At 48.2% G+C, this 17,305-nt stretch overlaps 1 protein-coding gene across 1 annotated transcript in view; it reads left to right on the plus strand.

Annotated features, from left to right (window-relative positions):
* MAPKAPK3 (MAPK activated protein kinase 3) overlaps positions 1 to 17,305 on the plus strand; it is a 124,547-nt gene that overhangs the window by 24,565 nt on the left and 82,677 nt on the right. The window lies entirely within an intron of this gene.

Consider the following 17,305-nt stretch of genomic DNA (forward strand, 5'->3'; position numbering starts at 1 on the left):
AGGACATTCTTATTGTACAGTGACTTCCAGACCATGAGTTGTATCTGCTCAGCAATTCCCTGTATGTGGGCTGTGCATTCTCAAGTGTTTCATGCCATGTGACCCTGGCCTGGGTCACGGTAAAGCCACATTTAATTCAAACAAGGGGACATTCAGCTGGCCAGTGTGTGTTTGGAGTTTAAATTCATGGTGGTTTCCTCCTGCCTCCGTGGGGCTGATTACCACACATTCCTTTCTTTTAATTTCAGCCCTCTGCAGTTCTAGGAAAAGGTCCTTGATTAAGTACTGAGAAACCAGTCTATTTGTGGGCCTTATTTTATTGCCTCAATTACATTACTGTATGCTAAATATAGGAAGGCACGAAGCAAATCCCAGATCCAGGACAGAACAGGGTGTTCAAGAGCACTGTTCAAGTTTAAATGGTGTGGCTTGGGCCTCTGTTTAATTCTAGCTAATGAACCAATTTCTCACAGAGTGTAAATGAGCACATCTACATTGATTTATAGGCAAGGAGCTGGGTCATCAGATTGGCACAGCTAAAAATGAACCCAGTGCCCAACTCTGAGCTTCCTGTTCCTAATTGAAGGGAGCAGAAATAAATGGTGCATCATGCTGTGGAGTTCAGAATTCCCAGCGGGACAGCAGAGTGCTTCAGTCTCTTAGCTGGTGCCTGAGAACCTGGGAATCAGCAAGGGCAAAATGTTCAACAACCTGTAAACTGGTCTTGTGGTTTGCTGCTGACTCTGCTTTCTGTGCTATTGCCTGGGTGGGGGGTTTTAACATCCCTAAAATCCGTGAAAGACAGTGATAGAGTCTTCCTGTCTCCCAGCCATGGATGCGTGGCCTTGGCACGGCAGGGACCTTCAGCTCCTGTGGAACCAGGCAGATTTACATTTTCCTTCTGTCCAGCAGCTGAAGGAAACGCCCAACACCACAAAACCAGAGCGTGGAGCACTTGCAATAGGTGAGAGAGCGATTGGGCTGGAGACAGACCCTTATCAGCCGAGCCCCTGCTGTGTCTCTGTGGGAACAGCTCCTCCTGCAGTGCCAGAGCCCTGTCCCAGGATGACCAGCTGCTCCTGAGCTGCTCCTGGGACCATTCATTCTGGCCCTGCTGGATAAGGGAGCTGCTCTGCTGGGTGCCTGCAGGCAGGTACACGGGTGTCACACCTGCCAGCACAGAGTCCTTTTATTTCCTTTTATTTTCAGGACCAGGCTCGAGTCTGCATGAAAGCTGCTGCAAATCCTCATCCATCTGCACTGCTGCCTGCAAGCCTTGCAGCAGGATTTCTCCTTCTGTTCACAGCTCAGTGCTGCTGCCTTGTATTTCAAGGGCAGCTTGTGGGGAACCCTGAAACAAACTCATTCTGGTTCCTGTTTTCCTCTTTGGTGTGCCTCAAGGCTGTCCTCACATTCCTCACAGCTGGGGACTGCTCCATTTCCCTGAATCTCATTCCGAGTGCTGTACCTACAAGCCAGATACTTGTCATCTCTAGAAGATGTTTGTTTCCACAGGAGAATAGCAATGAGGTTACTGTCTGCCCCCTTCCCAGTCAGCCAGGCTGGGAGAAGTCCAAATATCCAATCATCCCTTGGAATTCTCATTGCTTGAAGATAAAGCAGCCAAAAATAGTTTTCATGAGCTGGATGGCTCTATAGCTTTCTGTGTTTATCTAACAGGGAAATGTTAAGAAGTACAGTAGGTCATGCACTAAACTGAGCAAGATCATGGGGCATGTGGGAGCTCACGGACATGAGCTTATCATTATTCATTTGATTAACTTAACCTCTCTGCTTGAGAATTGCCTGCAGTTTTCTTGCATTGCTCTTATGTTTGTTAGATGATAAAAGGAAAAACCAACCCAGCTGTACTTTGAGGAATTAAGAGATGCTGAAAAGAATCTTTTGGGGAGAGGAGGAGGGCGAGAGGAGAGTTTGCATAGCTCTGCCAGAGCCTTATTTTTTCCTGCCTTCCAAGAATAGGGCTGTGTTCCATCCCCTGCCGCCCCCTCAGCTGGTGCTGGGAAGAGCAGCTGAGTTTAGCTCACTGTTCCTGGAAGTCACTGAGACATCGAGCAACCAGCGTTTTCTGTAGCAGTCTCTGCTTGAATGGAAAAGATGAGCTGATCTTGATCCTGCTTGTTCACTAGCCTGGATTAACCCTCGCTGCACTGAGAGAGGCTTTGGAGGTGACAAAATGTCCCTTTTTAGAAAGGAGCCCTGTCTGGAAGCCACTCTGAAATGCCATGTCACATCATCAGCAAAAGTGTCCCTGCTGTAACTCCGGCTGTTGAGGTTTCTGCTGGGATCCCCTTTTCTGGTTTTCCTTGCCCATCAGTGTAGGAGCAGAGCAGCTGTTCAGCCAGGCTGTGCCAGTGGCTGTATCCTCCCTTCCTCAGGGAGGGAAGTGCCTTTTGTGGTGCAAAGAGCTTCTCAGCCACAGACTGTCCCAGAATTGCCCTGGTTAAGATAAACCTTGAGAGGGCAATGACAGTGTGATGCTGTGCACTGATGCACAGAATGTTTATGTGCTTTCAGAGCCATATAAAGACTGTGCATGCCATAGGGTAAATTCCAGTCAGTTAAATGAAATTGTTGGGAGGATGAGTTTGTAGTTTATAACCTTGTAATTTGGATTCTGTTTCTTGCTGCATGATGGAAGTCAAGCACTGTTGTCCAATGCCTCAGTTTTCCAGTGTAGTGTAGGATATACTGATGCTGTGGGGTTCAGCTGGGGATTGTGAGGGTTTATTAATGCCTGTGGGGTCCCCAGGCAAGAGATCTCTGGAAACAAACTATTACTGGACTACTGGAAAGATGCTGGCTCATTTGCTTCTTTACTCAGACTGGCTCAAAGCTTGTTACTCCCCAGCTGTGACTGTCACAGCCATAGCTCCAGTGCCAAATTTAGCTGAGCCTGATGGCTGTGATGAATCTGATGAGATCAGGAAGCAGCTTATAGTGAGCAGAACACAGCAGAGGAAGGCATGTCTATTGCTATTTCCATGGATGCAGTTATTTGAAGACAAGTCCAAAGGTTTTTCCTCTTTCAATGTTTTTTGGCTTTCTTTATTCAGGAAAGAGAGAGAAGTCCTCTTTCCCTCTGTGCTTAAAATTGGCTTGGAGTTCTCAACTGACACAGGTCATTGTTGACACTACTTTTTCAGTCAAGCTCTGATGAGGGCCAGCCCCTATGTCAGCTCCTCATGGCAGTAAGCTGGGAAAGAAAACAAACTCTCCATGGATGCCAGCATGGGCATCTGTCACAGTGCACACAAAGGAGAGAAGAAGGGGTTGGGGTAACCTGGAATGCCAAAACCACTCTTTCTAAGCTGGCACTGGTGGCTTCATGTGATGAGATGACTTTTCGAGATGGTTTTTGTGCCTGTGCAGAGTTCATGGAAGTAACTGATTTTTATTTTTTTTTTCTGTGGGGGATGAAGGAAGAAGGTCTGAAGCACTTGGATCCTGCAGGACTCTGCCTTGTCCCATCCTGTCCCCCAAAGGGATTTACTGCTATCCAAGTTTCAGGCCCCAGAGTCAGCAGCCCGTAGAATTGTGAGGCAGGGAAGAGGCTGTGGGGTGTGAGCCCTGTCCGAGGGAACAACCCCATCTCCAGCCTTCCCCCCATCACTGCTGTGCAGGTGCTCAGGCTTGGTCGGCTGCCTGGAAAAACAGTGCTGGGGAGGGTTTTCTACTGGAGTAAGGATTCCAGAAAAGTGTAACAGGCTTGGTGCTGGAGGCTGCCCCTGCCTCGGGTGTGCTCAGAGGGGCTGGGGGTGCTGTCACTGGCAGCTCCTGAGTGCATTGCTCAGCCCTTCTCTTGCGTGTGGTCTTGTTTTGGCTCGTGCTAATTCTTGTTACAGCGTGGGAAGTTGCCAGAGCAGTGATGCTCATGCTGCTGATCAGCCTGAATAAAAGTTTCTTTGTTTGGCTGCCTCAGTTCTTGGAATTGATCTAGGCCAGGCAGCATCTCAAAAAACATTAACTAGAAAAATATCTTCCACCTGATGCTTTCCTTTTAGCACAGATTCAAAGGGAAAAACAGAGCTGCGAAAGAGTGCAGGCATCCTGTGTGGTGAGGAGGTGTCAGCAGCTGAGTCAGGCTTGCAAAACATCATTTAAACAGAAATCTCAGAGTATCTGCTCAGCTGCACGCAGCTCCATCCCTGTGCTGTGCCCACAAGGTGGGTGAGGGCTTGCAGGGGGCAGAATAACTAACATACACTTACAGAGCATGACACGGATGCTTTTGGTCCTTGCACTCTGGCCTTGCAGATCCCACCTGCAGGAGTAAAATACAGTCATCCTATTTCTGAGTAACAGTATGCTCACAGTGAAAGAAAGAACTACAGTGCAGGATCTCACTGAACCCATGACAACAATCACAAATTTCCAACAAAGTTGTTTTCTGGCAGCTTTGGGTTTTCATGGGCGAAGAATAAGAACTTCCTTTGATTTGAATTTTATGATAAAAATGGCACTGTTTTTGTTACCAGCAGTAGTAGGGTCAGTTGCTCTCCTGTGTGCAGGTCCTTTACACAGCTGTTCCCAGTCTTTCTAGTCCTGGGATATTAGGTTGTACAAGCCTAAAGGAACATTTGACCTAGAAACATAAGGCTGGAAACCTAAAGTATTCATTATTATTTCCGTTACAGACCCATTCAGCATTTTGCAGTCTAGGATGTATCTAATGTTACTGTTCAGAAGCTGAAGCCCAGGAAGCTTGTATTTGATACCAGCAAGGCAAAAAAGGGGGAAAAGGGGCCTGGAGCCCAAGGATGCACAGTGGTTTGTCTCAGCATAGCTACAGGTTTGTGCAGAAAGGGAAATAGGCTTTAGGTCTTCTGAGTCTCAGCCGACAGCTTTGTCCCCTCACTGGGGGAAACATTCCCTGGAACTGCTGGTCTGATCATTGCTGGCTCCTGACTCAAACAGCATAACAAATTTGCAGTTCTAAGTGTGGGTTTTTAGTGCCACATTGGGCACGGTGAGGGCTCTCAGAAGGTGCTCGAGGTGCAGTTTGGATGTGCTGCAGACGGACAGAGAGGCTGCGCAGCCCCTGAGCGTGACCCGTGTTCCTCCCCGGGAAGCACAGGATGGCCCCTGCTGGAAACAGTACTTCTTGAGAGTGAGCTTTCTGCATGACCAGGCCTGGATTTCCCTAACTCTTGTTGTGTTTGTGATTGTTTGATGGATTTTGGACACTGTGAGATGGGACAGGACAGGGCCTTTTCTGCCTGTGACAGCCCGTGTCTATTGTGTGCCATTTCAGCCATGTCCTTGCTGGAACAGTGAGCACTTCCTTTTCACTCACGTTCATTAGTTTGTTTGCAAAAACAATTTGTTGGGTCTCCAGGAAGCAGAGGGTTGGAGTTTGGAAGGTCAGCTGGCATCAAGCTCCCCAAGGTGCCTGTGAGCTTTGCTTGTGCTGCAGAAATTTCCAAAAGCCTACTTGTGTCTTAGATCCTTTGCATTAGGTGCTGTTCTGGCACAGGCAGAGGGCTGAGCTTGTGAGTGCTGGCACTGCTTGTGCCTGCAGTCGTGGAGAGGAAACAAGGACAGTCCTGTGGGGATGGAATAGGGGGATTTTTTGTATCTTGTTTCACCCTCCTGCTTTAGGGCTCTGGTTGTTGTTAAGGAATGGCACTTAGATGGACAGAGATCCAGAAATGTGAACTCTGGCTCTGGTGTGTACTGAGAACTCAGAAGGGATGGAGGCCTCTTTCCCTCAGTATAATGTTTCTCTGCTCTCTCGATCACAGGGGCATTTTGTTTTCACTGTACTTTCCTCATCACTCCTAAGTGACTCTCTCTATGATCCTATCTCCATCCTCTCTGCCCTCCTCACTTCCCTTGCCTGGCCTGCACTCTTGGCCTCTTTCCTCCTGGTATCTCATGTTCCCTCTCTCTCTGACTTCTCCTCACCAGTCCTGAGCTGGTGCCTCTCCCCTCCTATTGCCACCACAGTTGTCCTTCTCTTCTTTCTCAAATTCTCTTTATTACCCTTCCCTCTGCTTTATAGCTGGTTTCTCTGTGGCTTTCAAGTACTCGAGTCCCTACCCTCTGTCTGTGAAAGAAGATAACTCTTTCCTGGGGGCAGAACCACACTTGTTTGCACAAAGTTGAACAGTTTGTTCCTAAAGAACACCTGATTCTGATATTGTTTTCTTATAAAACACTTGCCAAGTTTAACTCAAAAACAGAGCAAACAAGGTTTGCCAGGTCTTTGCTCTTGATAAGTCTGGTGTTTCTGCAGCTCCTGGTTCTTCTGAGAGCACAGGCAGGGAGCCCAGCATCCCCCCTCCCACACGATGAGCTCACAGGGAGCTGCCACAGTTTATTCTAAGAAATCAACTAATGTACAGTACTCAGCAGAAGCACCCCTCCCCTGGGAGGATCAGCAGAATTAGGATGTGCAGCAAGTTATCTTGGGGATTACACAATCTTATCACCTCCTCCAGGGCACCAGGGAGCAGCGAGCCCCAAGTGCTCTGAGTCACACTTCCCCTGCCACACGGTGCAGGTTTCCTGACTCACTTCCTCCCAGGACTTTTGTTTCCTTAGGTCTCTCCCCCAGCATCACAAGCAAAATAATGTGACAGAGATGGGGAAGTCAGGGTGGCCTCTGGGCCATGGTAGTGCCTGCCCCGTGCTCCTTGTCTGTTCTGAGTTGGGGTGGGAAGGCAGTGCTGCTCAGCAGAGAACCACTCACTGCTCAGGAGGTGGCAAGGGTTTTGTTTGGTTCCTTCAGACAGCTGGGACCGACCTGAGCACTTTCAGCTACATGGTTGGTTTGTATTTTTTAACTCTGAAACACCCCGTCGTATATCTATGAATTAAAAGCACGCGAGGGATCACCCTCCTGTGACAGGCAGCTTGTTCCTGCATCATCTGAGTCTGGTATGGAGAGAAGGGGTAGGAGCTGGGAGTGGGCAGAGCTGCTGTGGCACTCATCCTGCCCCAGGAGGCAGCTAATTGCTAAAACCAGACTTTCTCAGAAACCATGGTGGGCTTGCCTTGCTGCTGGCTCCTAGTTTGGGCTGGTGCCACCTCTCAATCTCCAGCATCTCTCTGCATATTTGCTGTTTTTCTTCAAGCATCTGGCTTCGTGTTTTTCAGTCTAGGATATGATTTCTTTTTTCTTTTCCTTTTTTTTTTTTAAGAAGAGTTTCAGCCCTGGTAGTGACAGGGAGAGCTTGGAAAATATGACTCTGTAAGGGATCAAAAGCCCAAAGGCCAATAACCAGTCACATGCAGCCATTCCACCCTGACACCCCTACTATTAGCATTTGTTCTATTGTTTTCTTGAGAGCTGACTCCTGGGTTCAGAGCACTTGGAATAAGCCTTGTGCCATTTGCTTACCTACTTCAGTGGAGTGGGAGGGGAGTGCTGAATTACTGGAATAGCTCTCTCCTCAATTCCTGGAAATATTCTTTCTCTCTGCATCACAGCCTAGTTTTGGAGTGTGACACAAGTTAAGTTCAGGTTTCTGGTCATCCCCGGGGCTCAGTTTTGTCAGGCCTTTATATTAGAGAAAGGATCCGTGTGAGGTCCAAGCGGTCCTGCTTATCTCTGCTGTGACCTGACGGGCAGTGTGTGTTTGCAGGACACGGTGATAGAAAGTCAGAGCCTGGTTTGGTGCAGCACTGCCCTGCAGAGCTCCAGATCAGGCTGGAGCAGCTGCTGGACTTCCTGACGTCTGCCCCTGATACCACCCGTGTGTCAGTGGTGTCACCCTCCCGACCCGCTGGCTTGTGTCTCCCTGCTGGTGGAGAGCAAGTGGAAATGCACAGGCCTTTCCATTCTGTGTGGGATGACTTCTCTGAAAACACTGGAAGGAGGTGAAAAGAGAGTAATTGTGACACGGTTCCCGCGTTTATCTGTGTGCCTGTAGTTTGGCTGAGAGACCAAGGAGGGAAGTGTGACTGTATGAGGCCCCACAGGGGACTCCTTCCTCCTACCCACGATGTGTCTTGTTGAATGAAGATTCACTCACACGAGACAGTGAAAAGGTTGTCCCGGGGAACTGGATGTGGGTGAGTTCTTTGGGAAGTCTGGCTTTCTGTGCAGGTCAGAAGGATGACATGGCACAACCAGGCTCCATTGAGATGAAGGCAGCTTGCAGTCTCCCTTCCAAATCAACATCTTACAAGGGATGAAACACTTCGGCCTGAGCTGAGCATAGAGTTTTGTTGCTCTGACACCAGAGATGATGGGAAGGTCTTTTGTCCTTCTTTCTTTCTTCCCTTATTTTTCTTTTTTTCTTTTTTTCCTTGTTTTTTTTTTTCCTCCATTAGCAGGAGCATTTGCTGCTCATCTTGTTAGCTACCAGTAGCCTGGGAATGCTGCATCCAGCAGTGCTGGCCCTGTGTCTGAGCGAGGAGATAATTGTCAAGTTTTTCCACTCAGTTACAGGTGTACAAAGCCATCATCAATACTCTTGCAAGGATCACAAAGTCAAGTACTGTTTAGAGTGTCTTAAGGAAAGGAAAGATGCCAAAGGTTCCCCAGCTTTCAGAAAAGGGAAGAAGGGGAGCCTGCAGCAGGCCTATGTTTGGAGGACAGGAGTTAGAGGTTTGGCCTCTGCCTTAGGTGGAGGGAGATGGTCTGGAGAGGCTCACTGGCAGAGGAATAGGAGAGCTGTGTTGTGAAATATCCCAGCCAGTGTCAGGTTTATTGCTGTTGAAAGGAGGGGTTACAAATGTGGCCAGATTGTAACTCTGAGCATCTCCTCCTGGAAATCCATAGCAGGTGATTCCTGTGCCCATTTCTGGGTGGACTATGTGACTGCTCTTTTCCTTTTTGCCTCCTGTTTATTGACCTCTAAACAGAAAAGCTATAGGTTGTAATAGAGTGTGAAATTTATTTAGGAGTGGTGTAATCTTACTGTGGCTGCTGTAACTGTATCTTAAAGGGCCTCTTTAGCAGGAAAAGCCTGACTGAACACAGTGAGTTTTCTGCAGGTCCCTCTTCCCCTGTACTCCCACAGGGTAGCTTGTGTTTGGGGCCAGGGAGTGAGGTGGATGAGAAGGGCAAGGAGTGGCATGTGTGTGCCCAGGTCACCATGACTAGTGGAGGAGAGGCTCTGGCTGTCCCAGGTTCGGAGAGGTGGGAGGATTTTGTAATAGGGCCTGGTCTCATTCTTTCCTCCCCCTCTCATATCCCTGAGTACTATCCTGGAACGCTGCGAGTTTATCCTTCATCTCTGCAAGGATTTTCTCCTAATCTATCTGATAGTTAAAGAAGCAGTCTTGCAGCCTTGTCTTACACTTACAGTAAGAGTCCTTGCTTGGCAGTGCTTGCAGTCTAAATAATGCAAGATAAAACCCCAGCAGATAAAACACAAGGCACAAATCGAAGGAAAGGTGAGCAAGAGGGCACTTCAGACGTAAAACAATTTAGACATACTGAACTATTTCATTTTTTTTTCACTGGAAAGGTTGACATTAGTAACGTGGGGAGGGGATTTCCTCGGAGCCTCGTGTTGAGTTTGCAGATCTGGTCAGAACAGAGCTCTGCCCACCTGCTCCCATGCCTGGGTCTGCTAAACCTGCACAAGGGGAAAGTCTGTGCAGCAAACAAAAGGCAGCTTTGACGTCAAGGCCTGGGACCGTTGCCCTGACGCTGGGAGGTGGAGCAGGGAAAGGAATCCGCAGCTAATAGGCTCTGGACTGGAGTGCACTTTGTCAGAGGGACAGCTACTATCCCTTCTTTCCAGGAATAATATTTGTTTATTTCCATCTCCCTCTCTCTGGCTAGAGTTACCCCAGTCAGGTTTCACTTCACCTGCTCTACCACAAAGTCATGAGAGCCCAGGGAAAATAGAATCCGCAGACTCCACGTCCTCCAGACCCTCTTCCCCAAAGAGCTACACTGCGTGTTCATCTTGTTTCTTTGCTTTGATGAGGTCACAGCTGCAGCTTTCTCTTACTGAAGCTTTTGCTGGTCCGATTTCACGAACACCTGCACATGCAGTTTGCTGTGTCTGGTGTGTGGCTGCACCCGTGTGTAGGTGCTCGAGGCAGTGCCGTTGCTGCCGAGGAGCAGCGGTGGTGCAGCTGTGTGTGTGTGTACCCAGAACTCACCGTGTAACACCAGTGGGTGTTTCTGGTTTGCGCAAAAGGCTCTGTCCTGTGGACAAGAGCTTTGTTCTGGGAAGTTCCAAAGTGTCGCAACGCGCCGCGGTAACAACCTGGAGTTCAGTGGATTTGTTACATGGGTTTCATTGGCTGTGGAATTATTAGAAAAGGCACTATTTTTGCATCTGTTTCAGGTTGCCAGCCTTTCCTGGGCAGACTGTACAAACTGTTGAGTCACAGATCAAACCTTTAGTAAACTGTTCCGTGTTTTCTGTTTTATTCGTCTCTCCTGCCCCTGCAGCTCAGGTCAGTGAGTGTTTGCCCCTTGTGCACGTAGGGCCTTTGGAAGTTTAGGAGCTGAATCGCAGCCTCTGGACAGGATGGCAAAGGCATTCTTGGGTGCAGCTGTGTCTGGCTGTGTATGATCCAGGAGCAGATGAAGGGAAACTTTATGACCAGCTTTGGAAAGCTTCACTCAATAAATCAAATGCAAGTTTGTCTTGTGAGTTATAATCCCTGATCACTTGTTCTTTAGGTTGGCTGCAGGCAGCAACCTGTAAATAAGCATTCCCACCACTGCACAAGCAGTCCTGCTGCTCAGACTAGATTTATAGATTTTTTTACCAGCTCTTGTCTAACCTCTCCAAGATTTAAGCTCATGAAAGTGTGTTGCCCCTCTTTTTACATGCTCAAGCTTATACGTATGAATGAGAAGCATTGAAGATAAGCCTTTGAGATATTAATGGCATAAGATTTTAGAGCTCTGTTTGATTTTGAGATTTTTTTTTTATTGAAGTGACCCCATTAAAATACATGAGTTCATTTTTCCATTTGGGATCAGTTACTCAAGATTGTCCCTGGTGAGATCTGACTTGCTTTGTTATGTTGGCGGCCATTTGCTTCCTCCTCCCACCTCAAATTTGGTCATGGAGATTGTCTGTGTCAAAAAAAAGAAAGTTTTAGCCAAGTTTTTAGCATCTCTTCAAACTGGAACATTTAACAGGAGTTGTTTTTTCCTTACAGTTCCCAGTACAAGCCTGTTCCTCCCATCTTGCAACAGGCACTTGAGGATCTGCAAGTTTTCAAGCTTGGTTCAGAGCTGTCTCCGCTTCTCTCTGTACTTCCCTAATCTGAATTCCTCACTGTGTGTGTTGTAAGAGTTTCTTTGTTTGTCACTCTACACAGAAGCCAGATCCCAAGAAACAGCAAAAAGCTTCTTTTTTAAAAAATTAGTTTCCTCTTATAGTCTCCTGCCCCGCTGTATGATTGGATGGTTGGCAGATGAGGGATTCCACTCTTGTCTTGTCTGGTTTCCTGGAAGAGCCTGGCTGAAGTGGATGGGAGGGACTGCCTTGCAGAAAAGCTGGTGATAGATGCATGTTAATGGAGAAGAAAGAGTTCTTGGACCTAGCTTAATTTCCCCAGCCTTCCTAGGAAAGGGAGGAGAATGAATGCAGCTCTCCAACACTGCACTGTTCCAGCAGCCTCCTACCTTCCATAGAGGCACTAGCTCAATGTTTCCATGTTGAGCAAGAGAGAAGATGCTCCAATTGGATCTAAAGCACCTTAACACTTATACCATGGCTTCTCATCCTGTTTTCCACTGCATTTTAATTACAGCCTGTTACTTGTTGTGTCTTGAGAGTGCCCTGTGAGAAGAGAAGGTGCTGCCCAGATGTTTCAGCAGGGCAGGAGGGAGAGGTGGGGCACTTGGAGACACGGGAGAGGACTGGAAAGATGAGCACATGGGCTGGGTGCTTCTGATAAACTGATTGGCAGTGAAGTAATTAGCCCTGGCACGCTGCCATCACTGAGCATTGATGCAATTTGCTCAGATCAGGCTTTCAAGGTTTCTTGCCCAAGTCCCAGTTCTAGCAACCCCAGCAGTGAACTGCAGTTTGTCACAGCAGAGGGGAAACTGGTGTGATAAATCCCATGGCTGCCCAGCCATGATAGTTGTAGCTAGGGGATGAAAACAGGCAGGTGGAGGATTTCTGAGTATCGATAAAGTCAAATCCTGGCAATCCAAACCCTGAATTTTATGTTATCTGGGCAGAAAGACTTGCTGGAGATGTGTGGAGAATTGAGCCCTGTGAGGAGAGCCCGGGACATGAGTGGTTTGCTGGAAAAAGGCAGCAGTTACCTTCATGGTGACTGAAGAAGTTCACTGGGAAATGGGCTATGGCTGTTTGGACAGACCTTGAGCTGATGTCATGCTTAAACTCTGAGAACCCAGAAGGAATAGGGAGGGACACAGAGAACAGCAGGAAAGGGAAATGGGCTTTTTGGTTTGGGTTTTTTTTTCAGTTTTTAGAACCATGCCATGGAGTGAGGTTGGACAGATGACTGACTGCATTTGCAGTGGCTGGTCCTTTTAGTTTAGAACGTGGTTTTGTGCTTATGCTGGGGCCAGAAGAAAATGGGGGCAAATAGTTGGGGAAAACAAAGGATATTGGAAGTCCCCTGTGGAAAACAGATAAGATGTAGAGGGAATGTGTGATAGAAGTGTTGAGGTGCTGAGGGAATCTGTGAAGTCTAGAAATCAACCAAGAAGCTACTTTCTTTTAAGAAGAAAGAGTGGAAACAATGCAGGGAGTGAAAAGGGTAAAAATAAACTGCAGGAGAAGAGAGTGAGTGGAATATGGCCTGGATAAAATGGGGAATGAAAGCAGCCAAAGTGTGGGAGTTGGTGTGGGGTTTACATTTGGTTCTGTATTGTATGGAATGCCCATGGCATCAGCTGATGTCAGACTCTCACTCCTTGTGTAAATGTGCTGGAGAGGGTGTACAGTACAAGCAGGGCCACTGTGACCTCAGTGAGCACTCACAGCATCCGCCAGCCTTGGTACACTGGGCTGGCTGGGGTTTGGCAGCTCCACCCTCTGTGCTGGGGGCAAACTCTCCACTGGCTCACCAGGAATTGAGGGGCTGTTCCTAAAGCCTGTTGCAGACTTGCTCTTCTCTCCTAGATGCTTCCTTCCTTCCACCCCCATCCCATGGGACACAGTGTACGAGGCAGGTATGTCACTGAGCAGTGAGTTTAATCACCATCTTGAGGACTAGATATTATTTGTAGCTGTGCAGTTGGGCCTTGATGGCTGCAGAAACAGCACATCCAGAACGAAGGAGGAAAGAAGGAATGGAACATCTTGTTCGGCTGATTCAGACGTTTTCTGAGAAAAGGTGGAAGCTCTGAGGTCCTGTCAAAGGCAAGACAAAGCAGCAGCACAATTAAAGTTGTGGAGAAGGAATTAAGGACAACCATTTATCAGGCTCTGAGTACACTGTGTGTGCAAATTGGCAGCAGCAATGGTACACTCTGTATTAGGAGGTCAATATGTGAAGGCAGGGTTACGTACTCTCTGCAGTTTTGCATTGCCTGAAGGGTGGAATCACATCTGGGATTGTTTTTCTGGGATTCAAAACTTCACTGTTTTGGCTAGCAGAATTGGAGTGAAGAGTGAGGAAAAATAATAGCTGGCTTTCTAAATAGAAAGGAAAAAGGAGATTTGGGTTTTTTTGAAGCATTCCCTTCATCTTTCTTCTCCCATATCAGTAAAATCACCCAACTTGCTCTTCCTGAGAGTTAAATTTGCTGTATTGTCTGTAACTTATTAGCAGTCTGAGTTACAGCTGCTGTAACTTCAATAGAGGTAAGACATCTTCTATCTAACTACATATTATATGTTTATCCCATACATTAATACCCAATAGGTAGCTTTCTCCTGACTCATAGTAGAGCTGGTGAGGCCCATGAGAAGAATTGTCCTATAAGCTGTTGCCCAGTTCATCAGTTCAGCTGATGCTATTCTCTTGCCACTCGAAAAGGGGACTCTGCTTACAGGATGTTGGTGCAGTCAGAAGGGGTTAAGAACATGGTTAACCTTCTCACACATCTGGGATGAGTTTAGGACCTGCTCTATTGTAGTCTCGGTTTTGGAGATAGTTGCTCAAGGCAGCAGCTTGGAATTTAACAGGAGGAGCTAAATTAGGAAGGAGTGGAAAGAACTCAATATGTAGGTGGAGGAGGAAGAGCATCACCTGTCAGCCCTCACCCAAGGCATTCAAAGACTCAGAGGAACTGTTTGCAACTCATCACCCAGGGGACTGGTTGTCAACACGTTCAACATGAGTAACTCAAAACTTGCCATCAGAAAGTCCTCCTGACAGTAGGCGTCCTCTAATTAGTCATCTTTTGGGGATGGCAGCAATAACCCACGGAAACTCCCCTCTTCTGAGGACTACAGATAGAAAATCACTGGTGTAAGACAGCCTGATGGTGCTTCTGGTGATGTTGGTGTGTATTTTAGCATGTCTTTTCCCTTTCTGTGTCAGAAAAGGGCTTGGATCTGAGGGAAGTCAGGCTCTGCATTCCCCTGTGGTCACAGCAGACATTGTGCTGCTGAGTCAAAGCCAGTGCAGGTTTGTCCAGAGACAGTGTGGGTAGGTTTTCAGCAAGAGCTCGTGTCCTCTCCCACCTCTGACCTCTGGAGGTGTCTCAGGAATGTGGATTTTGGCTGTTTGTTCTCCACTTGGGTAGCAAGGGATGGTTTCCTTTGCAGTTGTTCCTTCTGGAAAAGTGAGACCAAGTCATGGGCCGGTGTCAGGGTCACTATCCTCTTTATGTCTGGCTGTTTCCTTGGCTACTGCAAGCAGAAAAAGCACTGTCACCAAATAGACTATGGAGTTTGGGGATGTGGATGGTGAGACAGACTGCCTTTGGATGTGGAAGGCAGGACAGACTGCCTTTGGATGTGGAAGGCAGGACAGACTGCCTTTGGATGTGGAAGGCAGGACAGACTGCCTTTGGATGTGGAAGGCAAGACAGACTGCCTTTGGATGTGGAAGGCAGGACAGACTGCCTTTGGATGTGGAAGGCAGGACAGACTGCCTTTGGATGTGGAAGGCAGGACAGACTGCCTTTGGATGTGGAAGGCAGGACAGACTGCCTTTGGGATTGCGTGTGTGCTCGATGGCCTGATTTTACAAACTGCCCTGCAGGGTGTGTAAGAACGAGACGTTCCAGCCTCTTGAGGTTTTCCAGGTAAAGTGAGCTGATAAGCCAAGCCAGCGTGGTTTTGGATGCCAAGGAAAGGCAGTGTTGCGTGTTGCTTGCTTACTAGAAGGTGAACACAGTGGCCTCAGGTACGTGCTCAGTAACAGCAGTGCTTGTTGCTAGAATTCTTCCACACAGGCCAGCATGAATAACTCCCTGGATGTGCCTGACTTGTCTGTGCTCAGTGTCTCCAGAGGTTCAGCGGTGTGTTCTGGGATCATTGTACAGCCTAGATCTTGACATTTTCTTCTTTTTCCTCTTGTATGTAATAAATAATTTGTAAGGAAACTGTTGAGAAGGGTGTGGAATGAGACTGAAGGGCTTCTCTCTTCCCAAAGCCCCCCCCCTCAGTATGTGTAAACAGCAGTAAATATTTTTCATTGCAGTTGTCACACTTGGTTTAAGATTGGGAAGGTGAAAGTCCATAGTAAACTTTCTGTGTTACCCAAATACTCTTCTTTGCCCTTATGAAAACCAAATAAACACACAGTATTGTGGCCTTGGGGACAGGCCAGGAAAAACTCAGTAAATGGAGCAATATCATCACCTTCCATGAAAGTGCAGATGATTGAAGGAAAAGTGTGTGCTGTCAGAGCAGGGAAACCCATTTATTTACTTGCTTTCAGCTCCTAATTTTCACCCACCGTGTCCTGGGGTTTTCTGGCTGTTACTTGTCAGCCAGGTGCTCAGAGAGCTTCCTTCTGAAAACCCTAAGTCTGTCTGCAGTTAAATGCTGTGCTGGGGGAAGCTGGTCTGTGGGCCAGGTTCTTTCTCCATCACCATGGCACAGTTGTCTTGAACCAGAAAAATTACATGGCATTAGCTAAGAAAAGATCTTGGTCCGAGCCATGTCTGACTCATGCTGCAGACATCTATTCCCTAGAAATAAATTGTATAGCGAGGTGTGTGCTGGGCTGTGCACTCAGCTGCTCAGAGCACAGTGAGGAGCTGAGGTGGCTCCATGGGAATGCCTGGGAAAGCCTGGGGCAGAAAAGCTGTCCTATAAAACGAGGGTGGCCTTGCCTGTGGTCTTTGTTCACTGCTGCCATAACGGTGATGGGGATCATGCCCAGCCTAGATTGCCTGTGTTAGGCTAAGCCTAGTTTAAATCTTGCTGTGTTATGTGGCAAATTTCCATCTTGGTGGTGTTTATTATCGCTGATGTTTCCTGGTATAACGTGTGCAGATGCCTGGAGAGCCTGATACCCTGGCATGGCTGCTGCCTCTGGCAGAGCCGTTTTCAAATCCAGGAGCTGGAATTACTGAAAGCAAAGCTGAGATATGGCAGGAGCAGGGAGGCAGCGCCGGGCAAGGGAGCTGGGGAAGAGGTGGGAGCTGCTGCTGCCAGCTGCCAGTCCAGACAGGCTGCAGCTGGGCTCATCCTTGCCAGCACTGGAAAAAGGAGGTCAAAACAACCCTCCTGGGGTTCACATGGAAAAGGAGAGGGGAATGTCTGGAGGGCCGAAGGGTCTGTGCAGCGTAGGCTCTCTTCTGTCATCCTCCCTCCCCCTGCCCTGCCCTGGCCCCCCGAGCCCCCCCATTCCCGGGGGGAGTGCAGGCCAGCGGTTCTAGGAATAGCTCGGACCGAGTCAGCAGCGCCAGTTCCGGGAACTGTGGCCCCGGGCCCTGCGGGACGCTTCAGGGAATTCTCGCTGCCATTCCAAGGATGGCAAAAGAGCTCGTCCAGTGACCTGGGGCTCCCCAGTGGCTGGGGGCAAAAGTTTGGAGTCATGCCACGGGACTGGGAAGATTACCAGAGGTGCAAGGGCCTGGAGATTTATGCCTTGCTCAGATCTGTACTACAGAATGTTGTTTGGCTTCTGGAGGGAGACGGGGAAAGAATTTGCTACACAAGGGATAGCAGTAGTGACCACAGGAATTTAGAAAAGGGATATGGAGCTAAAAGGTCAAAATTTCCCGCCGTCAGTCATCATATCCATGGTAGGAGCTGGAGAGGGTGCCAAGAACTCAGACAGAGATTTGGGGACTCTGAAACCTCCCACAACCACATGACCTCGAATAAATGGAACAAGATGCAGCAGATGGAGCACCAGTGCCTGGTGCTGCTGTCCCACACTTTCTGCTTCCCAGTTCCGTGGCTGCCATCAGGCCTTTGCCTGTCCCGGCTTCAGGCCTGCTGCACATTCCCTCATTCCAGCACAGGAG

This window comes from Chiroxiphia lanceolata, chromosome 11, assembly GCF_009829145.1.
Source record: "Chiroxiphia lanceolata isolate bChiLan1 chromosome 11, bChiLan1.pri, whole genome shotgun sequence".
Classification (NCBI taxonomy): Eukaryota; Metazoa; Chordata; class Aves; order Passeriformes; family Pipridae; genus Chiroxiphia; species Chiroxiphia lanceolata.